General features: G+C 33.5%; 1 long non-coding RNA gene across 6 annotated transcripts; it reads right to left on the reverse strand.

Moving 5' to 3' along the window:
* Positions 1-19,202: 19,202 nt before the first annotated feature.
* LOC134272923 (uncharacterized) lies at positions 19,203-25,974 on the reverse strand. Of its 6 annotated transcripts, none has more exons than XR_009993348.1 (6): positions 25,478-25,974; positions 24,419-24,550; positions 22,849-23,059; positions 21,799-21,930; positions 20,252-20,458; positions 19,203-19,328 (listed from the first exon to the last, which is right to left on the reverse strand). It is a non-coding gene; the product is annotated as an uncharacterized LOC134272923 (long non-coding RNA). The 6 variants fall into 6 exon arrangements; XR_009993335.1 differs by having other exon boundaries at positions 20,248-20,458; XR_009993332.1 differs by lacking the exon at positions 20,252-20,458 and having other exon boundaries at positions 25,482-25,974.

Here is a 25,974-nt window from a genome sequence, read left to right on the forward strand (position 1 = left end):
TAGCAAATGTTCCTTCGCCATAAGCTCGGTACTTGAAGTGAAAGTTGCGGGTTCTTTGAACGAGACCTTAAAAACTCAGGCCCCTGGCACGGCAAGCATTGGCATGATAAATGCTCACTGTTCAATGGGCCTGAGTAGCAAATAAAGGTCAACAATTGAATCCCTTCACCAGTATATGGTGTTGTCTTTATATGAGTGAAAAATATCTAATGGATGTAAAACAATATACAGTTAATAAATCTAAATTTCATTATTTTTTAGCCCAGCAAATTTTGATAAGAACTTAAGAGTTCTCTTTGGAGTTCAATTTGATGGGAATATCTGCCACAGCGTAAAAATGCATTTAAATGAGATTGCGAAGACATGGGATTTGGTTGGTATTAGTAACAAATTTCTCGAGTTTTTATTATTTTTTTTAAATCAAATTTTGTCTGTTTCTGTCTGTCTTTCAGTCTTCCTGTCTGCAAACCTTTCACATTTTTTCAACTCTTCTCCAGAACCACTTGGCTAAATTGAAACCAAACTTACCGTAAATCATTCTTGGATAGAAATATTTTTTAACGAAGAGCCGCCCCACCTTTTAAGGGTAGATAATTCAGAAATTATGAAAACTCTCCGATGTCGTTAATTCTTCTCAAGAACCACTTGGATAAAAATGACACTGATAAGGAACTTAACACAGTGCTGATTCCGATTCGATCAAATGACACCTAATAGGGAATAAATTATCAACGTGCTTGTAAAAATAAATTAAAAAAAAAACTTTTGAAATCTCTTTCACAAAAACTGTAAACACATACATGTATTTTGTCATATCGATATAGAAGCATCCGTAGATCTTCTATATCCTTAATCGTTTTACGTTTGTTTAAATGAGCACTAGAAGGCAGGGTAAAGCCACAGATGGGAATATATAGAATTTTCTTTCACCAAGCGTTGAAATATTGATATGGAGGAACATCGGATATATAAATTCAAGATTCAACATATGAAATTTTCAATTGTGCTTTCACCTAGTTACCTCAGACAAGACCTTCCGAGTAAAACAAAACAAAACAGATTTTCAGTATTTTAATGACCATTAAGTCCATGAATGGAGGTTCATTTTCAGTGACCTTTAAGTCGCGTTTCATTAACTCTTCTGCATCCTTTCTGATTCAGTTACATTTTCGTCATCTTTCAGTGACCCTTCCTTCATATTTAAAGAGTTGTTTTTACCAGAATTTCCTTAGTTTATGATGAAAAATTATTCCTCTTAATAGTTTAAATAACTATTGATATCTTTAATGTTTGTTTATTTATAAAAATTCAAGTACTCGTAATGGTTAGTTATTCAATTCAGGGTTCTCCACAACGGCTTTTACTATGACTGCCCGCCATGGTTAAATCAATTTTCCATGGTCTGTTTTTAAAGTTTTAACAACATTATCTTTCTGATAAAATGTACATAAGTGTCAATCGCCGTCTTGGTTTTAGAGTTACTTCCCGTTCTTATGAAACGTCGCGTTGGCGCTATTTTTAGCACTGGGACACGTGGAGAGGTAAACAAAGGAGTAAACTTGGTGAAAAATGCAATAATTAGAAAATTAAATTATTTAGAATAGGGGACATTGGCCCATTCGTTCGTGTATTAATTAACTTAAAATGAAATACTACCCATTCATCATATTAAATAAAGTCATATTTCAACAAAACTTTTCATACAACAGGTTACAACAATTCTTATAATTATTAAGTTCTGAATAAAATTGCCAAAATTACTGTATCTAAAGTTTTTTCTTTAAATTCCTTCAAAAGATAATTACAGTTTTGGCAAATTTTGGTACATTTAAAAAGTGTTGGTTTAAAAAGTGTTGGTTATATCAACGTTTTGATGTTGCAGTGGCTAAAACAGTAAAATCATTCTTTGATTAGTGAAAGTTAGGAAGTTTAATAAGTTCGATCACATTTAGCTTTTGCTTTCGCGCTTCTTCCTCCATGGTTAAATTTTCAAATATGGAGAACCCTGCAATTGTCTTTAAATTGTCTGCCAAAAAGATAAATTGTGGTTAAAGATTAAATACTTGCTAACTAGTATTTAAGGGGGCCGACTATGGTTTTATTGTGTGAAAACTACGATAGCGAAACTCTTAATTTTTATACCATATATAACCTACATTAACTTCAGTGCACATGCAAAGTTTGAGGAAATCTACCGTCCAGGTATTTTTGAGGGACCGTCTCAAAATACAGATACATTTACAATACATTTGTAGGATTATATAGGAAAATGCCAATTTTTAGCACTTTAAAGCAAGTTATACAAATAGTACAATAGACATTTTGTTCAAACTATAATATTTGAAGTGTAAAACTATATTATACAATTTATGTAAGAAACATAATATTCTACCGTCTTGTTACCAGAGGGGGGCATCTCAAAATGAAAAAAAACCCTAATTTTACTGTTTTTATGGAGTACTACAAAATATGACGTACACAATGGATTCATATGAAAACATAATAAAAATAATGGAGATAATCTTATATTTCTATGTTTTAAATTTCAAGAGCGTATGATTATTACTTTTTCTTTAATAATATTGCTATTATCCCTTTCTTTAAGTGCTTCAGATTATCATAACGTCATAAACACACTGTAGCGACGTAAACCTACCCATCAATTGCAAAATCGGTTAAAAAATCAGTAATATTCAATTGTAATTACATTTTTATACATGTACCTATAATTTCTTAATTTTATTTAATTTTAAGTTGTTAGATGGCCAGATATTTTTTCTTTAGTGAGAAAGCTTTTTGAATACATAAAGCTTATTAACTTTCTAAGGGAAAAGTTCGTTTATGTTATCCATCCATAATAGTTAAACGTGGAATAAAATTTCTTAGCTAAAAAAAAAAAAACAAGCCGATCAATCAATAAAAAGATACAACTGAAAAATAACTTAGAGTCCTCTGAAATGTGCATTTTACGTGCAATTCAGTCGAGTGAATGATACCGAAAGGTAATGGAAAATGAAACTTTTCAGTGACCATGCATTCAGTGGGCATTCAGTTTCTTTTTTTCTACCGAATGCTGTGATGTTATCTTGTGCATGTGTAAGGATGGGGAAAAATTTAAGTGATCTTCCTACTCCTACCTTTCGCCCTCTTTAATCCTTTTTTTTCGGACGGCCCTTTAAAAAAAATAAAAGCCTTTTCACAAAAGTTGTTGAGATTTTTACCGTATAAGTAGAATTTTTGGCGAGGATTTAATTTTGGTATTATTAAAAAGGATGCTGACATCGCTTAAAATGAATATCGCAAAAAATTAATTGCGTATTATTTGTAATAGCTTTACTAATTTTAAAATGCACATGTACCAGATTTAAATAAGAATTGCATCTCGATAAAATTTCCAATTATACGGTATATATAATAGTTCTTAAACAAAACAAAATAAATATGAAAGGTCATATACCATCCAAATAGGAATTTATTGAAATGTCTGTTACTAATATTTTATATAGACCTCTTGAAACTTGATGGTGAACTATGAGACATACTTTGACTGTCAATATGTATAAAAGGGTGAATCGTACATGCATAAAACTTTATTTTTCCTTTTTGATACACATTAGCATTCTCAACAATAGGGAACAAATTTAAATGGAATGAAATCTCCACAATAATGTTTTGAAATGTCAAATCTGTTATGAAATATCAATAGGGCTGCACAAAATTTATGACTTATTCGTATTTAAAGAACCTCGATTTTTTGTTTATTTGACTTATCTTCTAGAACTGCTTACTCTTTTTTGTTTTAGAATGGAATGTCAAAAAGTATTTTAGATGCAATTTGATTTTTTAAAATTTTTTATTTATTTATCCATTTTTATTCTAAATATGAAAACCATAAATAATGGTCAGTTTTCGTTATTTGAGAAAGCTTTCTGAAATATTTGTTAATGGTACTGGCTTTATCTTTCTTTCCTATTTTGTATTTATTTGAAGCAGAAATTGTGCAAAATCTTATGCGTGAAAAGAAGAAAACACTTGCTGTGTCCTTCAACTCGACATTAAGATGTATCGACGACGTATTGTCAATTAAAAACGGGAATTTCCATTCCTATATCGATACGATATATCCGGGTGATCTTGAGATAAAAGATACCACATCTGTTTCTTACTTGGATATTTTACTTGAAAAAGACGTTAATGGTAATCTAAAAACCAAGCTCTATGATAAACGTGATGACTTTAACATTTCTATCGTCAAATTCCCTTACTTATGCAGCAATACACCTTCATCACCTGCACACGGCGTTCATATGTTTCAGTTTATTCGATACGCAAGTACATGCCCTACGTATGAACAATTTTAAAGGAGGTTAATTATTGGCAAACAAGTTGATGAAACAAGAATATCAGCAGTCTTGTTTAAAGTCATCATTTCGTTTGTTCTTTGGTCGATACAATGGCCTTGTCAGCAAATACAATTTATCATTAAGTCAAATGCTGACTGAAGGTTTTCATACCAATTGTTATTGCATTATTAATAAACTGAATAGACGATTAATTTTCCCGTTATATCCTGATCATGACCCGGCGGGTATGACCGGTCAGTAGGGGATGCTCACTCCTCCATGGTACCTGTTCCCACCTCGGATGTTTTAGAGGTTCTTGTTCCTATTTTGTATTGTTTAATGGACTTTGATATTGAATGCTATTTGTTATCTCCATATCCTTCATTCCTATAAAGATTAATGTTTCGTGCTCAAATTTGTTAAGCCTAATTTTGATTAGTATCTTTTATTATAACAATATTAAAAAGATTTTGCTTAAATGCTGGGGTAAAAAATATATAACATGTATCAATAAAAATTATATTGTCATTGACCTTTTCACATTTCATTCTGACAACACTTTTCCATCAAACCTGATGAGTGAAATAACTTAAGTAGTTGATTATAAAAAATTTCCATCAAAAGAAATAACCTATTTTATAGTATGATGTTATTTGGAATGTAACGTAGGAAATAAATTATTTAATAACAAACACATCTCTTGCTCTCTCTCATACTCACACCCCCTCTCTCTAAGTCTCTTATCGTATTTTTTGCCAAGTTAATTCGTTTGTTTTACTTCATTTATGAAATTCATCACTGTCCTTTATCGCTTACATTTACAGGTAGGTGTCTTTGACGTTAACACTGACGACCCATTGATTCTCTCAAACATAATTGGAGAAGTGATTGTTAGCAGTTGGACTGCAGAACAAATTCTAAAAAACAAAATTACAGGTATTCAAATTCAGATCAACTGTACAATCATACGTATTTCTATTTAATATTTGGTCTATCAATTACTCTGTTTTTACTCTGTTTTCCGTCTATTAGCCTGAAAAATATGCCTGAATAAATACTCTTTGTCTTTACTTTCAGTTGGATTTCATTTATTTCAGTATTCATTGTAACAAGTTCTTTGCTTTCACAAAATCTGCAATAGGGATCTTTCTTTTTTTTTGACTGTATTAACTCTCATGATTTCTATGTCCCCGGATTGAAAAAATCCTGGGGTGTATTTTTTTGGCTTGTCCGTCTGTTTGTATGTTTCTTTGTCTGTCTCTTGTCAACTTTAACATAGTACAAAAATATTGAGTAGCTGGGGCTATGTCTTCCATATTTTACAGGTGTATTCCTTGTAACACGATTTTGCCATGGCTGATAGCAAATTTGACCTCTTGACTATGGATTTGACCTCCTTTTATAAAAACAAGCTAATTCGGAGAATTGATGTCCCCTGCTTTGGGGAAAAAAAGACCATGCGCAGTTCGGGGGGGGGGGGGGGGGCGTGGGGGGGGGGAGTACGGTCTGATCTACCGACCCACTGAATTTGTAGAATTATTAAAAGTATACATGTATATTGAAGAAAATAACTGGGCACATTAAAAGGGAGGAGTGAGAGAGGCCCTAGGGAGTTTTGGTACAACTTTTTCTTGCAAAAGGTCAAGATCTTCTGGAATTATCGCCCGAAAACGATAGTGTTACACACAGACAGAATGCATTAATTTACGACCTTGAATTGGACTTTTTCTTTAGGCAACAGGTAGTTTTTATGCAAAATTTCATTTCGAAAGCTTAAAAGGTTCTCGAAAAATCGCACAGAAAAACAAGTGTAATAACAAAAATTTTTGATTTATGACCTTGACCTTTAACCTTTTGACCTCAAATTCGATAGGGTCCTTCCTTTGACCATAGGGAGTTGCTGTGTAAAATTTCTAGCAAAGGCTTAAAGGCTTCTCGAAATATCGTGCAGTAACGAAAGCATTTCAGACAGACAGACACAAAGGACGGACAGACGGATGAAAGGACAGAAGGACACATGGACGGACAGACCCAAATTCATATCCCCCACTTTTAGTGATAGCGGGGGACAAAATACCACATTTTAACTTTGGCCATATTTTTTAACAGTTTGAGCTAGAGCTTTCATCATTTGCATTGTTCATACATGTGAATCATTGTGACAAGACCTTTCCGCTTGTATTACTATTTTTGACCTTGACCAAAAGTTTTACCCATTTTTTAAAAACTTTAATCTTGGTCATATATTTTGAACATTACAAAATAGGGCTATCATATTTCACAGGTGTGTTTCTTGTAACAAGACCTCCATTTAGATAAAACACCTTTAAATTGACCGTTGGAGTCATGCATTTGAGATAATTCAATCCTCGCCAAAAGATGCCATACGGGGGCTTCGGTGCTTCACAAACACATCTTCGTTCATATAGTTTCTGGATCATAAAGCATATATTACCCATGTCAGAATTTCTTCTACACAAAAACCATCTGTGTTATTTTAAACAAATATAGGGCTTGATTTTTAAATATGTCCTTTTTCCTGCATTTTCAGAGTTTGTCTTTTGAACATATCCTGAGTACACCCAAAAATACGAATATATTGCTTTGTTATCAGTCTATCAGGGTATTATCTATCATTTTTTATATGAGGATTTTCTTCTATAATTACATTTTTTTCAAAGAATACAGAAATATGTCACAATCTGGCAAACGATACAAAAAGATTCTCAATGATTTTATAATGTTCTTGTGCTATTCAAAAAAAAGGTACTTATCAAGTGTAGTGTTTGTAAATTATCCTGGGACATTTACCTTTGTCCTAGGCTAGTAGTTTAGAATTTTGAATAAATTGAAATGTTCCAAAATATTTTTAAACTTCAAACAATTTGAATTGTTTGTTCAACAGTTCTACGAAACTTTGATAAGATATTTTGTTCAGATAAAAGTTATGACCGAGTTCTCGAAAAACCCTTTAAAGTTTATCATTAAAAAAATTGTTCTGATGTAGAAGCAAGAAAGAAGGCTAAATTAACAGCACAAAAGAGAGACAGAAAATCAAGAGGTTATGTTTTGGATACAAAATCCACCTCAACGACATCCTTACCACTGTACTTTTATTTTGAGTACCAATTTCTGCAGCAGTTAGGATTAATGAAAGAAAACGGCCATGTAAGCTTTTTCATAATTTTATCATGTGTAATAATTGTTCAAAATATATGAAATTTCTTAAAATGTTAAATTTGACATTGTTTTTTTTTGTTTTAGACACTTCTTTTCGATGCCTTAATTGCCAATAGAAGTGATTATGTTCAGATTCTACTGGATCAGGGAGTTCAATACAGATTCCTTAATTTAGCAGAGCTATATAAAAACGTATTTATAAGTGCAAGAAATCGCTTTAACCGATCCAAAAAAAAAAAAAAAAAAAAAAAAAAAAATGAAACACATAAGATGATTTATAAAGAATTAAGATATTAAAGAAAAAAAATTATTAGAAAGATAAATACCATCATTCATTTAATTTTTATTTTATTCGTTTCTGAGGAATCATTAGATTTCATGGTAGTTCAATTTCAAATTCATATATTCAATCTATTAAAGAAATAACATAAAGAGTGAATTAATAAAGAATTTTCAATAATTATGAACGTTCATCCGGCTTCCAAATGATAATGGGAGAGACGGCAGTAACAAAACAGTAATTAATGCTGTTAATTTTTAAACTCACAAACACGATTTATGAAGGAGAAACAACAAAAAGCTTTTAAAATTAATTAAATATCTCCGAGTTTCCAATAAAAAAAAGAGTAAGCTGAAATGGGGCCTTTGGAGAAACCCCAAAAGCTTTCAAGCGCGGACGTAAGCTTCAACAGCCAAGATATGACCAATTTATTGCCGACTCTGCATTAAACAATAAGAATAAATCAATTACATGACTGCAGTATATAGACAAAAATATCATAATAGAATAATAGTATTCATACCTGAAAAATTGAGTGGTGACTTTCCAGGATTATATTTCTCTTTGTGGCCTCCACAAATTTTAATGATTCCACATAGCAATTATCTCTGTCAATCATACATGTATCCTCAAATGATTTCTACTTCAATGATATATCTTTTCCTTGTTTCTCTTTTCAGATTATTTCAGATGACAGTTTACACTTGATTCTCAAGGTATGAAATATTCTTTTTCACATACAAACATGTTTTCCAGGGGCTAATTAATACCCATCCTTTGTAACCACTTAAATTTTGTGACAGGCATAGTCACAGATTATTTTCAAATTTGGCTGGAAAGTAACACCTCATAAACTACTTCAAAAAATAAAGTTAGATCATATGAATGTTGAGCAGGTACCATGGAAACGGTGTATAAAGTTGATTTTTTCTGAAAATATGCAATATTTGGGAAAGATTTTAGCTCTTCTGAGCCAAAGGCTCAAAGAGCTAATGCTATGGCCATTTGTGCGGTGTGCATTAATTTTTTAGGTCACCTGAGTCACTCAGGTGACCTATTGCTATCCGTTTTCGTCCGTCGTCGTCCGTCGTGTGTTAACATTTGAACATTTGCAGCTTCTTCTCTGAAACCAGTGAACCAATTTCAACCAAATTTGGTATACAGCATCTATGGGTGAAGGGAAACAAAAATTGTTAATTTTATGGTCCCTGCCCCGCAGGGGCCTGATGGGTGGGGCCAAAACAACTAAAACTTATAAAATCTTAAAAAAATCTTCCTTACTCCTGGACATCAAGCAGTCAAACTGTTGGCATGATTGTAATAAGCATTGAGTCCTCTACCAAAATTGTGAAATTCATAGCCCAAGGGTCAGGGGTTCTAGTGCTAGGGTGGGGCTATATAGATTATATAGTGAAAATGCATGATTTCTTTAAAAATCTTCTTCTCTGCTCCTGGGTATTAAATAAACTAACAAAGTAAATAGTTTTGATGAGCAAGAGTGCCTCTTCCAAAATTGTCAATTTCTTGGCCACAGGGTCAGGGGTTCTGGTGTTAGGGCGGGGCTCTATTGATTATATAGTGAAAATGCATTGAATCTCTGAAAATCTTCTTCTCTGCTCTGGAGTATTTATAAAACTAAGTGAATAGTTATGATGAGCAAGAGTGCCTCTTTCAAATTTGTGAATTTCATGGCCCCAGGGTCAGGGGTTCTGGTGTTAGGGCGGGGCTCTATTGATTATATAGTGAAAATGCATTACATCTCTGAAAATCTTCTTCTCTACTCCTGGATATTAAATAAACTAAGTACATAGTTATGAAGAGCAAAAGTGCCTCTTCCAAATTTGTGAATATTTTGGCCCCAGGGTCAGGGGTTCTAGTGCTAGGGCGGGGCTATGTAGATTATATAGTGAAAATGCAGTATTTTTTCTCCTCTGATCCTTGGTATTAAATAAACTAACTAAGTACATAGTTATAATGAGCAAGAGTGACTCTTCTAAATATATGAATTTCATGGCCCCTATGTCAGGGGTTTTGCTATTTGGTTAAAAGGGAGTGGGCTCTTTTGATTACATAGTGAAAATGCATGAATTGTTTGAAAATCTTTTCCTTTGCTCCTGGGTATTATGCAAATGATCTATATATATATATATATATATATATATATATATATATATATATATATATATATATATATATATATATATATATATATATATATATAAAGCACTAAAAATGACCAACGACACGAACAATAAAAATTGTCAAATTTTCGGGACGCCCTGTCCCTTCCTCAGGACAAAGAAAAAAGTTAAAAAGTCATAAGAACAAAGGAAAAATAGAAACAAAAACAACTAGCACTACTACTAAACTACTAAACACTAGATATTTACATACTTAATTACATGTTGAATTCGAGATTTTTAAGAACAATAATAAAGAAAGAAATCCGGACCGCTATGAAATGCGTCCGGTCTATCGGGTATACTCGGGTGAAGTGCGATTTACATAATTGAACGAATTAATTATGCTAATTAATTACGACAATCAGTAAATCGTACATTGTTTCATTCTCTCAAAATGGCGTAACTTTACTTAATAAAGAATAATCAAAGAAAAATAAGATGACAGGGATATTTAAACATATGAATTATGATCCATTATAAATTTTGAAATATTTAAAGACTTATTACCGGGAAGAAATAATTAACAAAGGCGAAAGCAATACATAGTTATGTGGGTTGTTCGAGAGTTGGTGACGCAAATTGACTGTAGAGTTTACACTAAATTGAGAGAATAATCTTGTTTAGTATCATCAGGAATTGGGTCTAGTTTACGTTCATTCTGGTGAAGTCATTCAGTTTGTTAATACCATTAGGGCGGAATGACTTCAATCTGTGCATCCAGAACTTTTCTTTGCTTTTTCTCTGAGCATCTGTCCATCTTGGGTTATGGTCAATCACCACTACTGTCATGTCCTCCCATTTGTGACCCTCAAGGTTGAAATGTTCCCCAACGGGTTCATTGAGTTTTTTGGTCCTAATGGTCGAACGGTGGTTATTGACTCTCCTGCGGAGATCTCCTGTTTCACCAATATACTGTTTGGAGCAAACTTTGCAACTGTTGAGATAAATGCAGTTGTCAGTATGACAGGACAAATTCCCTAGTATTTTGTAGCTGCGGCCTGTGACAGGGCTGTTAAAACTGTCTGTGTCAGTACTGTGCTTACAAAGAAGACATCTTCTGTCAGAGCAAGTTTTAAAGCCCCCGTTAGGTAATGGGTTGTCCAGTCTGGTTCTTACTACCATGTCCTTTAGGTTCCCTGGGCGTCTGTATGCAGCCAATGGGGGTTCCTTAAAGACCTCTGCCATTCGTTTGTTTGAATGGAGAATTGGTAGGTTCTTTTGAAGAATACCGCTAAGGTTCTTAAGGACGGGATGGTATGTGGTTACCAGAGGGACCCTACCGCTATTGTCTTTCTCCTTGTAGCGTAATAGGTTTTGCCTGTCATGTCCTGCCATCTCATCAATAGCTGTTTGTACGGTGCGGGCATTGTAGCCTCTTTTGCATAAGTGAGACTTAAGAAGACCACTTTGCTCCTGATATAAGGCAGGGGACGAACAGATGCGTCGAATTCTGGTGGCTAGACCCTTAGGCACTCCCTTAAAAGTGTGTGGGGGATGACAGCTAGAGGGCATAAGATATAGGTGGGAGTCTGTGGGTTTGGTGTGGAGACTGAATTCGATTTCACCATCAATCAGGGTAGATGTAGTATCTAGGAATACGTTTTTCGATTTAGATACGTCTACTGTAAATTTGATCGACTGATGAAAGGTGTTGGCAAACGTAATGAATGCCTCGAGGCTCTCGCGACATTCCACCCACTTCATCTCTATATCGTCAATGAAACGCAACCAGCTATGGGGCCTAAATGGTGCTTGAAGTAACAAGTTGCGTTCCAGTCTGCCCATGAAGACATTGTCATAAGACGGTGCCATTTTCGTACCCATAGCAGTGCCATTAACCTGCAGGTAATGTTCTCCATTAAACATGAAGTTGTTGAACTTGAGAACATGTTCAAGGAGCTTAGCAAGGGACTCTGTAGAAGGAATTTGTATGGATCTACTATCCCAGACTTCTCTACAGGCTTCTCAAGTTCAACAACTTCAAGTTTAATGGAGAACATTACCTGCAGGTTAATGGCACTGCTATGGATACGAAAATGGCACCGTCTTATGCCAATGTCTTCATGGGCAGACTGGAACGCAACTTGTTACTTCAAGCACCATTTAGGCCCCATAGCTGGTTGTGTTTCATTGACGATATAGAGATGAAGTGGGTGGAATGTCGCGAGAGCCTCGAGGCATTCATTACGTTTGCCAACACCTTTCATCAGTCGATCAAATTTACAGTAGACGTATCTAAATCGAAAAACGTATTCCTAGATACTACATCTACCCTGATTGATGGTGAAATCGAATTCAGTCTCCACACCAAACCCACAGACTCCCACCTATATGTTATGCCCTCTAGCTGTCATCCCCCACACACTTTTAAGAGAGTGCCTAAGGGTCTAGCCACCAGAATTCGACGCATCTGTTCGTCCCCTGCCTTATATCAGGAGCAAAGTGGTCTTCTTAAGTCTCACTTATGCAAAAGAGGCTACAATGCCCGCACCGTACAAACAGCTATTGATGAGATGGCAGGACATGACAGGCAAAACCTATTACGCTACAAGGAGAAAGACAATAGCGGTAGGGTCCCTCTGGTAACCACATACCATCCCGTCCTTAAGAACCTTAGCGGTATTCTTCAAAAGAACCTACCAATTCTCCATTCAAACAAACGAATGGCAGAGGTCTTTAAGGAACCCCCATTGGCTGCATACAGACGCCCAAGGAACCTAAAGGACATGGTAGTAAGAACCAGACTGGACAACCCATTACCTAACGGGGGCTTTAAAACTTGCTCTGACAGAAGATGTCTTCTTTGTAAGCACAGTACTGACACAGACAGTTTTAACAGCCCTGTCACAGGCCGCAGCTACAAAATACTAGGGAATTTGTCCTGTCATACTGACAACTGCATTTATCTCATCAGTTGCAAAGTTTGCTCCAAACAGTATATTGGTGAAACAGGAGATCTCCGCAGGAGAGTCAATAACCACCGTTCGACCATTAGGACCAAAAAACTCAATGAACCCGTTGGGGAACATTTCAACCTTGAGGGTCACAAATGGGAGGACATGACAGTAGTGGTGATTGACCATAACCCAAGATGGACAGATGCTCAGAGAAAAAGCAAAGAAAAGTTCTGGATGCACAGATTGAAGTCATTCCGCCCTAATGGTATTAACAAACTGAATGACTTCACCAGAATGAACGTAAACTAGACCCAATTCCTGATGATACTAAACAAGATTATTCTCTCAATTTAGTGTAAACTCTACAGTCAATTTGCGTCACCAACTCTCGAACAACCCACATAACTATGTATTGCTTTCGCCTTTGTTAATTATTTCTTCCCGGTAATAAGTCTTTAAATATTTCAAAATTTATAATGGATCATAATTCATATGTTTAAATATCCCTGTCATCTTATTTTTCTTTGATTATTCTTTATTAAGTAAAGTTACGCCATTTTGAGAGAATGAAACAATGTACGATTTACTGATTGTCGTAATTAATTAGCATAATTAATTCGTTCAATTATGTAAATCGCACTTCACCCGAGTATACCCGATAGACCGGACGCATTTCATAGCGGTCCGGATTTCTTTCTTTATTATTGTTCTTAAAAATCTCGAATTCAACATGTAATTAAGTATGTAAATATCTAGTGTTTAGTAGTTTAGTAGTAGTGCTAGTTGTTTTTGTTTCTATTTTTCCTTTGTTCTTATGACTTTTTAACTTTTTTCTTTGTCCTGAGGAAGGGACAGGGCGTCCCGAAAATTTGACAATTTTTATTGTTCGTGTCGTTGGTCATTTTAGTGCTTTATATAAATTTCAATCCGTGACCTTGTATCTACTTGGTAGATCCGACATTTAGGATATACAGTGTTGTTGGTTTTTTAGTGCTTATATATATATATATATATATATATATATATATATATATATATATATATATATATATATATATATATATATATATATATTTATGATGAGGAAAGGTGCATCTAGCAAAATGTTTAATTTCATGCCCCCTGGGTCTGAAAATAAATTAATGCTTTGAAATCTGCTCATTAGTATTAATCAACTATATTTGATGAAATAACATTTATGATAAAATTTTAAAAATTTTGAAATATGTGGCTCCAGGGTCAGTGGTTCCTGTGGGATAGGGTGGGGTGCACAACTGGTTTAGAGTGGAAGTGTATTTTCTCTTAGTTACTCTGATCTACCTATGGGTGTTAAGTGACTATCTAGTAAGAAGTGATAAGTGTATAATTCTGATGAGCTATGGTGCCTCTTTCAAAATTGTGAATTTCATGGCCTCTGGTTTAAAACACAAACCAAATGCAATTGTTGGAAAGTTGTTACACGAATCTCAGGTGACCTATAGGCCCGTTGGCCTCTTGTTAGAATATTGGCCAGAACTCAAGAACCCTTAGCCTTGGCCAATCAGTGTCAAATTTGGCACGGGGTATCCTTGGCCTCAGCGCTACCATTTATACTAAAATAAGGATTGGGACCCTTAAACAAGGGGAGATAAACAGGAAAACAAAACCAAAAGTACTGGTTGCCAAAAAATCTTCTCCAGAACCACCGGGTAGTTTTTTTTTTACCAAACTTACATACAAGGATCAGGATATGTGGAAGATAAAAATTTGCACGGGGAATTACCCTGTGGCAAAAGAAGTGGTCTCAAAGTCACTTCAAAGTTGAACTAAACTTACAATTAATACAAACGTTTATATTTTGCTTACTTATACTATAAGGACTAGGGTCATCAAATCTTGTAAGTTGATGCATCTTAGGACTTCACATCATGTTAACTCAAAAGTAGGTCACAGTGACCTACTTTTCAAATTTTGCGGGCATTTGTTTCCAAATTGATTTGAAGGCATATTTTGGAGACTTTAAGGCCTATGATCATCAAACTTTGTCTTCGAGCAACGTCAATTTAAATGTAGGTCATCGTGACCTACTTTTTGAACTTTATGACTAATCTTTCTAAAACATTTATTCCCATTATTTGAGACACCGAGAGGTTTAGAATCATCAAAACTTGTTAGTTGATGCATCTTTGGACCTTAAAACCTATTTATTAAAAAGTTAGTCACTGTGACCTACTTTTTAAATTTTGCAGGGATTTGTTTTCCAGTTGTTTGAAAGGCATATTTTGATTACCATCAGACCTACGATCATCAAACTTGGTCAGTAGATGCATCTTTCGATGTCGACCAAAATGTAGGTAACGATGACCTACTTTCGACATTCTATGGCTATATTTAAGTATCTTTGGTATTTACTGGCTTTAAATCAACAAATCTTGTAAGTATTAGTTGATGCATCTTGGGTTTTCGGAGAGTGGCAACCAAAAAGTAGGTCACAGTGACCTACTTTTGACATTTTACGGCTTTAATAAAGTATCTCCGGTACTTTTTGGCTTAGAAACATTAAACTTTGTCAGTTAATGCATCTTGGGTTTTTGGAAAGTGACGACCAAACATTAGGTCATGGTGACCTACTTTTGCGGTTTTGTGGCTACATATAAGTATCTCGGATACTTATTGACGTAAAATCATCAAACTTTGTCCGTTGATGCATCTTGGGTTTTTGGAGATTGCCGACCAAAAAGTAGGTCATGGTGACCTACTTTCGACATTTATGACTATATTTAAGTATCTCAGGCTCTTATTGGCTTAGAGAAATAATCAAACTTTGTCAGTTGTGGCATCTTGGACTTTCGGAGAATGTCGATCAAAAAGTAGGTCGCGGTGACCTACTTTTGAATATCTCAGGTACTTATTAGCTTAGAATCATCCAATTTTTCAATTTAGGCATCTTGGGTTTTCAGAGAACATCGACCAAAAAGTAGGTCACGGTGAACTACTTTTGGTATTTTATGGCTATAATTAATTATATCTGGTTTTGATTGGCTCGAAATCATCAAATTTTGTCAGTTGTGTCATCTTAGGGTAACCATGGTAACATGAAAACTAAATATGAATACCAAGTTGTTCTCTGTACTAAATATTATAACTATATATGGACTTTCAAACCAGTGTATTAATTTTTACCCAACTGTTCGCAAAACTTTATACCAGGCTTTTCAAAGGAGCCTAAAATCTTCAATTTTCCCCAAGAAAAATCCTATCTATAAACGAGGGATATTTTTTCTATGGGGTCAAGTTACTGAATTACTAAAAAATTTCTAAAGCACTGTAAAATGATTTATTTTGGCAAAAAGGTAAAGTCCTGATAATAGTTTGTTCCATTAAAGACATTTAATAAGTCAAAAAGGGTCATTTTCCATTACAATTTTAGCAATTTTTAGGCCATAAAAATGTATGTTGGTTGCCATGGTAACCATGGACCACAGCAACAATTTTATTATGAATTTTAGTTACATACATTAAACTAGGAATGTATGCCAAGTTTCATATAAATCCAAGACCATGCGTGCCACACTCCCTATATAAGAGTTTAAATGCTTACAGAGAATGGCTTTTAATTACACTAAGAGAGATGTTCAAAAAGTTCGAAGACAAATGCGGCAAAATTATTGCTATGAAATAAATGCTTACACAATTGTTAAGGAACATACAGCAACAAAAGTTAGAAAAATGTTGAAAATGTCAGCTTGATACCTTAAATATTAACCAAATTATCATATATAAAAAGACGTTATTTGTTCACCCGGTGCAGTCGCCATATAGTTGAATGACGTCATTGCTTCTCAATGACCACATTCTCTAACTCATACACTTATCTTGATGAGGTTCTTTGGAGTAAAGTAAAGATTCAAACTCCTCTTGTTTATATAAATTAAAATGTCAGGAATAGCTAATTTCAATGCATATTACATGTATAATGTAAATAGATCTGTACGTGGTGAAGATTTAACTTAATTATAACAGCATATTTGCTTGTCGGCGTTCGACATCTATCACACATTATCAACGTCACCTTTTTACGTGACAAACCTTGAACACCCTTACTACAAATCGACATTAACTCTTCATTTCTCATATCTCTAATCTTTTTCTATATCTAATAAGAAGTAATTTGTATGCATTTTATTTTTCAATGACCCATTTAGATATTTCCTAGATAGGTCTATGCCAGTTTTTCTATTGGGTGAAACTTAATAGCATGTTTGGAAAAAAAAACCCATCCCCCTTTCTGTCGTCATTACAATTCATAAATTGTTTGAAAATTTCATATAAAAATTACTATTAAATTTCATATAACTTACAGAATGGGGCTAAAATTGCAAATTTTACGGTATAATATTGTAAAACCGCATGAGTGAATTAACGGCATTTTTGTATGACATTTGCTCATATATATAAAATATAGTTTTTTTTCCTCAGTTACACTTGTTCAAAAAAGTGTAATTTTCGAGGTTTTACCGCCTGGACATACCACTGCTTAAAAAAAAACATCAACGATTTATTTAAAAAAGATAATTAATTATGTATAGTTTATTTTATAAATAAGATGATGCAAATTAAACGTTAAATAATTCATTGATGTATCGTAAGCGGATTTAATTATAAGCGCTAGATGTAATGAACATAAGTAAACGAAGAAAGAAAATAAAAATCTCATTTTACTCAGTAACTGTCAAAACATTTTTTAACATGTACTCCTGTTTAAATAAGTATATATTAAATACAAAAGTAAGTTAAATGGGTACAGTCCACTAATTGTTTTCCCATAGGCGACAATGTTAACGTTTCTTTTCACAGCGATGTCCCTAATTTTCGTTCGGTAGTGAATGACCCCTCAAATCAAAGCACATCAACTTGTCCTTCCTTGGTTAAAATCTCGAGGTGGCATGCCAGATTCGTTTTCCGGCAAAATGCATCTGTCTGCGGGAACCTCTAAAAATGAAAGTGAAAGTAGGGGAATTTCAGAATTCTCACTGGCGTTATAATACACAAAATAATTCGGCTGATCTTCTTGATAAATTACATTTTCAAAGCTTTTTTGGTAGGAAAGATACTCCTTATCAACAAGTGTGAGGCTCAGTTCAGTACACCTGCCCAATTTTTTTTATGCAAGTCTGCAATTTAAGGAACTTGTAATTTTTTCTGCACTACTTTCTTCTCCTACCGATTCTAAAAATAATTAGTGGGATGTACCCAATATGAAAAAGCATTTTTTTGATTTTACAATATTTCACACTGTTTGTCAATCTAGAGCATAAGTAGAGACATCATGCCAAGTTTCATGAAAATTCAACGATTAATTAAGATTTTACAGCATTTACAGTTCTATGTGTAATATCCTTAAAAAACGCTCCAATCTAGCCAAAACTGCACCCAAGTTTTGAGTCAAATTTTAGCCTATTAACACATTTATACTATTCTTAATCACCTTCATATCTTTAAATACACATAGTCAAATCATAATCAAGCACTTAATTGGGTCAATTTCACTTATTTAAAAAAATTAATGTATTTCCGCACAAAATATGACCACTTTTCACCCTCTAATCCATAGTTTCTCCAGAAATGACAAAAAAAAAATGAAGATCACAAATACCCCGAAAGTAGTAAAATAAAAAAGTACTGATTATGTCCTGTCCATTGAAGTATCATTCATGAAATTTGGACTATGAATGAAAAAGTTATAAGCCTTTATAATCCTATATAGAATCATTTGTTTCAAAGCAATTTTTATACCAATGCAAATTTACTCATCTATGACGTCACAATGACATCATAATAATGGATAGCTCAATACATGTGTATCATTACTTTTCCCGTACTTTTCATTTAAGACAAAATCAGTGCTTATATACTATTATTTACTTTAAAAAATAAAAATATGTGGTTTTGCAGATTAAATAAATAGTTCACTAAAGTTGTTTTGTTTCCACGGTAACCATTTTGTAATTTGTAGGAAAATGAGACAAAATTTTGAATTTCCTGACAAATCGCATAATTTTGACTGTCAAATATTCATGGAATTCAATTCTTATATCCATGTAATCTTAATAATGCATAATTTACAAAAGATGTAGATCTAATTAATTTGAAAATCTTAAATAAGAAAAGAAAATCTATATGAGCTGCAAAATGTATATAGCAGTGCATGTACAGATTAGTTATAGCTAAATACTTTCACATTCTGATCACCTATTCAATATGTAAATTTCCTCACCCCCACCCCATCCCCCCACTTCAATGAAAACTTTTTTTTAGAAAACTTAAAACTTACATATTTTGCCGACTGTCACATTTTGCTGGTTCTTTTTCAAGATGTATTCCAATTGGTGTGCATTTGCTGGCCAATAGTTTTAAACACCATCTGCATGGACCTCATGTTTTTCCTGTACCAATCACCATGAACCTAAAAAAAAAAATCAATACAATAAATGGAACAATATCACATTTGCAGACAAACAGACACACAGACATTCAACACGTACAATTTTACCATATTCCTTCTATGCCCATTATTTGAAATTAATTAATTTAAAAAATGATTAATTTGCTCCCACCTGAAATCACACTGTTTACATTGGTAATTAAGTTAATTCAGCAGAATAGGTAAAAATCATGTTTTACTGACAATAATTGAACATTCAACAAATACATGTAATGCAATTGCTAAAAAAATATGAGAAAAATCAGTTAATGTGCATGTTCACACACATCGTTTAACTCCCAGACAACTGTACCCAGCTTGACCGCGCAATTGATCTGAAATGATGTATGTCATGTATGTGACGTGCCGATCATCGAATGTTCCAAAAACATTAAATTGTTATTTACAAATATTGTACTACGGTATACCTCTTACCTCCTGTGTAAAATACAAATGCCCATCACCTATACACTGCTTAACACTGCCCTGAACAGTTTTGATAACTTTCTGCTAAGTCTACTTTCACTTCGACCTTGACCCTGATTGAATACCGATCCCGAACTCATTTGTGAATTTTTGTGTATTGAAAATAAACCACAGTGGAGCATGTACTTGTACATAATTGCTTCTTAATTAAATTATACATTTACGATTCTGAATAAACAAATTATGTAAATCGATACATTTAATCTACATGATACATGTGTAAACAATGGGTGATACATGTAGACTGTTCCGGGGGGTGGGGGGGGGGGGCTAGACACTTTATTTATGAATCAATTTGTTTAAAAATGTGTATCAACAATATAAGAATTGTTTTTTTCATAAATTTGAACAATTGAAAATAATAGAAAACAACAACTCTGAAATAAATTCAAGATTTATGACATCTTTCACTTACTTACAGGCTTCCTAATATGGGTACAGTCCACTAATTGTTTTCCCATAGGCGACAATGTTAACGTTTCTTTTCACAGCGATGTCCCTAATTTTCGTTCGGTAGTGAGTGACCCCTCAAATCAAAGCACATCAACTTGTCCTTCCTTGGTTAAAATCTCGAGGTGGCATGCCAGATTCGTTTTCCGGCAAAATGCATCTGTCTGCGGGAACCTCTAAAAATGAAAGTGAAAGTAGGGGAATTTCAGAATTCTCACTGGCGTTATAATACACAAAATAATTCCTGATCTTCTTGATAAATTACATTTTCAAAGCTTTTTTGGTAGGAAAGATACTCCTTATCAACAAGTGTGAGGCTCAGTTCAGTACACCTGCCCAATTTTTTTTATGCAAGTCTGCAATTTAAGGAACTTGTAATTTTTTCTGCACTACTTTCTTCTCCTACCGATTCTAAAAATAATTAGTGGGATGTACCCAATATGAAAAAGCATTTTTTTGATTTTACAATATTTCACACTGTTTGTCAATCTAGAGCATAAGTAGAGACATCATGCCAAGTTTCATGAAAATTCAACGATTAATTAAGATTTTACAGCATTTACAGTTCTATGTGTAATATCCTTAAAAAACGCTCCAATCTAGCCAAAACTGCACCCAAGTTTTGAGTCAAATTTTAGCCTATTAACACATTTATACTATTCTTAATCACCTTCATATCTTTAAATACACATAGTCAAATCATAATCAAGCACTTAATTGGGTCAATTTCACTTATTTAAAAAAATTAATGTATTTCCGCACAAAATATGACCACTTTTCACCCTCTAATCCATAGTTTCTCCAGAAATGACAAAAAAAAAATGAAGATCACAAATACCCCGAAAGTAGTAAAATAAAAAAGTACTGATTATGTCCTGTCCATTGAAGTATCATTCATGAAATTTGGACTATGAATGAAAAAGTTATAAGCCTTTATAATCCTATATAGAATCATTTGTTTCAAAGCAATTTTTATACCAATGCAAATTTACTCATCTATGACGTCACAATGACATCATAATAATGGATAGCTCAATACATGTGTATCATTACTTTTCCCGTACTTTTCATTTAAGACAAAATCAGTGCTTATATACTATTATTTACTTTAAAAAATAAAAATATGTGGTTTTGCAGATTAAATAAATAGTTCACTAAAGTTGTTTTGTTTCCACGGTAACCATTTTGTAATTTGTAGGAAAATGAGACAAAATTTTGAATTTCCTGACAAATCGCATAATTTTGACTGTCAAATATTCATGAAATTCAATTCTTATATCCATGTAATCTTAATAATGCATAATTTACAAAAGATGTAGATCTAATTAATTTGAAAATCTTAAATAAGAAAAGAAAATCTATATGAGCTGCAAAATGTATATAGCAGTGCATGTACAGATTAGTTATAGCTAAATACTTTCACATTCTGATCACCTATTCAATATGTAAATTTCCTCACCCCCACCCCATCCCCCCACTTCAATGAAAACTTTTTTTTAGAAAACTTAAAACTTACATATTTTGCCGACTGTCACATTTTGCTGGTTCTTTTTCAAGATGTATTCCAATTGGTGTGCATTTGCTGGCCAATAGTTTTAAACACCATCTGCATGGACCTCATGTTTTTCCTGTACCAATCACCATGAACCTAAAAAAAAAATCAATACAATAAATGGAACAATATCACATTTGCAGACAAACAGACACACAGACATTCAACACGTACAATTTTACCATATTCCTTCTATGCCCATTATTTGAAATTAATTAATTTAAAAAATGATTAATTTGCTCCCACCTGAAATCACACTGTTTACATTGGTAATTAAGTTAATTCAGCAGAATAGGTAAAAATCATGTTTTACTGACAATAATTGAACATTCAACAAATACATGTAATGCAATTGCTAAAAAAATATGAGAAAAATCAGTTAATGTGCATGTTCACACACATCGTTTAACTCCCAGACAACTGTACCCAGCTTGACCGCGCAATTGATCTGAAATGATGTATGTCATGTATGTGACGTGCCGATCATCGAATGTTCCAAAAACATTAAATTGTTATTTACAAATATTGTACTACGGTATACCTCTTACCTCCTGTGTAAAATACAAATGCCCATCACCTATACACTGCTTAACACTGCCCTGAACAGTTTTGATAACTTTCTGCTAAGTCTACTTTCACTTCGACCTTGACCCTGATTGAATACCGATCCCGAACTCATTTGTGAATTTTTGTGTATTGAAAATAAACCACAGTGGAGCATGTACTTGTACATAATTGCTTCTTAATTAAATTATACATTTACGATTCTGAATAAACAAATTATGTAAATCGATACATTTAATCTACATGATACATGTGTAAACAATGGGTGATACATGTAGACTGTTCCGGGGGGTGGGGGGGGGGGGCTAGACACTTTATTTATGAATCAATTTGTTTAAAAATGTGTATCAACAATATAAGAATTGTTTTTTTCATAAATTTGAACAATTGAAAATAATAGAAAACAACAACTCTGAAATAAATTCAAGATTTATGACATCTTTCACTTACTTACAGGCTTCCTAATATGGGTACAGTCCACTAATTGTTTTCCCATAGGCGACAATGTTAACGTTTCTTTTCACAGCGATGTCCCTAATTTTCGTTCGGTAGTGAGTGACCCCTCAAATCAAAGCACATCAACTTGTCCTTCCTTGGTTAAAATCTCGAGGTGGCATGCCAGATTCGTTTTCCGGCAAAATGCATCTGTCTGCGGGAACCTCTAAAAATGAAAGTGAAAGTAGGGGAATTTCAGAATTCTCACTGGCGTTATAATACACAAAATAATTCGGCTGATCTTCTTGATAAATTACATTTTCAAAGCTTTTTTGGTAGGAAAGATACTCCTTATCAACAAGTGTGAGGCTCAGTTCAGTACACCTGCCCAATTTTTTTTATGCAAGTCTGCAATTTAAGGAACTTGTAATTTTTTCTGCACTACTTTCTTCTCCTACCGATTCTAAAAATAATTAGTGGGATGTACCCAATATGAAAAAGCATTTTTTTGATTTTACAATATTTCACACTGTTTGTCAATCTAGAGCATAAGTAGAGACATCATGCCAAGTTTCATGAAAATTCAACGATTAATTAAGATTTTACAGCATTTACAGTTCTATGTGTAATATCCTTAAAAAACTAGCCAAAACTGCACCCAAATCAAATAGCCAAAACTGCACCCAAGTTTTGAGTCAAATTTTAGCCTATTAACACATTTATACTATTCTTAATCACCTTCATATCTTTAAATACACATAGTCAAATCATAATCAAGCACTTAATTGGGTCAATTTCACTTATTTAAAAAAATTAATGTATTTCCGCACAAAATATGACCACTTTTCACCCTCTAATCCATAGTTTCTCCAGAAATGACAAAAAAAAAAATGAAGATCACAAATACCCCGAAAGTAGTAAAATAAAAAAGTACTGATTATGTCCTGTCCATTGAAGTATCATTCATGAAATTTGGACTATGAATGAAAAAGTTATAAGCCTTTATAATCCTATATAGAATCATTTGTTTCAAAGCAATTTTTATACCAATGCAAATTTACTCATCTATGACGTCACAATGACATCATAATAATGGATAGCTCAATACATGTGTATCATTACTTTTCCCGTACTTTTCATTTAAGACAAAATCAGTGCTTATATACTATTATTTACTTTAAAAAATAAAAATATGTGGTTTTGCAGATTAAATAAATAGTTCACTAAAGTTGTTTTGTTTCCACGGTAACCATTTTGTAATTTGTAGGAAAATGAGACAAAATTTTGAATTTCCTGACAAATCGCATAATTTTGACTGTCAAATATTCATGGAATTCAATTCTTATATCCATGTAATCTTAATAATGCATAATTTACAAAAGATGTAGATCTAATTAATTTGAAAATCTTAAATAAGAAAAGAAAATCTATATGAGCTGCAAAATGTATATAGCAGTGCATGTACAGATTAGTTATAGCTAAATACTTTCACATTCTGATCACCTATTCAATATGTAAATTTCCTCACCCCCACCCCATCCCCCCACTTCAATGAAAACTTTTTTTTAGAAAACTTAAAACTTACATATTTTGCCGACTGTCACATTTTGATGGTTCTTTTTCAAGATGTATTCCAATTGGTGTGCATTTGCTGGCCAATAGTTTTAAACACCATCTGCATGGACCTCATGTTTTTCCTGTACCAATCACCATGAACCTAAAAAAAAAAATCAATACAATAAATGGAACAATATCACATTTGCAGACAAACAGACACACAGACATTCAACACGTACAATTTTACCATATTCCTTCTATGCCCATTATTTGAAATTAATTAATTTAAAAAATGATTAATTTGCTCCCACCTGAAATCACACTGTTTACATTGGTAATTAAGTTAATTCAGCAGAATAGGTAAAAATCATGTTTTACTGACAATAATTGAACATTCAACAAATACATGTAATGCAATTGCTAAAAAAATATGAGAAAAATCAGTTAATGTGCATGTTCACACACATCGTTTAACTCCCAGACAACTGTACCCAGCTTGACCGCGCAATTGATCTGAAATGATGTATGTCATGTATGTGACGTGCCGATCATCGAATGTTCCAAAAACATTAAATTGTTATTTACAAATATTGTACTACGGTATACCTCTTACCTCCTGTGTAAAATAAACAAATGCCCATCACCTATACACTGCTTAACACTGCCCTGAACAGTTTTGATAACTTTCTGCTAAGTCTACTTTCACTTCGACCTTGACCCTGATTGAATACCGATCCCGAACTCATTTGTGAATTTTTGTGTATTGAAAATAAACCACAGTGGAGCATGTACTTGTACATAATTGCTTCTTAATTAAATTATACATTTACGATTCTGAATAAACAAATTATGTAAATCGATACATTTAATCTACATGATACATGTGTAAACAATGGGTGATACATGTAGACTGTTCCGGGGGGTGGGGGGGGGGGGGGGGGGCTAGACACTTTATTTATGAATCAATTTGTTTAAAAATGTGTATCAACAATATAAGAATTGTTTTTTTCATAAATTTGAACAATTGAAAATAATAGAAAACAACAACTCTGAAATAAATTCAAGATTTATGACATCTTTCACTTACTTACAGGCTTCCTAATATGGGTACAGTCCACTAATTGTTTTCCCATAGGCGACAATGTTAACGTTTCTTCCCACAGCGATGTCCCTAATTTTCGTTCGGTAGTGAGTGACCCCTCAAATCAAAGCACATCAACTTGTCTTTCCTTGGTTAAAATCTCGAGGTGGCATGTCAGATTCGTTTTCCGGCAAAATGCGTCTGTCTGCGGGAACCTCTAAAAATGAAAGTGAAAGTAGGGGAATTTCAGAATTCTCACTGGCGTTATAATACACAAAATAATTCGGCTGATCTTCTTGATAAATTACATTTTCAAAGCTTTTTTGGTAGGAAAGATACTCCTTATCAACAAGTGTGAGGCTCAGTTCAGTACACCTGCCCAATTTTTTTTATGCAAGTCTGCAATTTAAGGAACTTGTAATTTTTTCTGCACTACTTTCTTCTCCTACCGATTCTAAAAATAATTAGTGGGATGTACCCAATATGAAAAAGCATTTTTTTGA

The sequence above is a fragment of the Saccostrea cucullata genome, unplaced genomic scaffold (assembly GCF_032062105.1).
Source record: "Saccostrea cucullata isolate Sc308-1 unplaced genomic scaffold, CSIRO_AGI_Scuc_v1 ctg1167, whole genome shotgun sequence".
Lineage (NCBI taxonomy): Eukaryota > Metazoa > Mollusca > Bivalvia > Ostreida > Ostreidae > Saccostrea > Saccostrea cuccullata.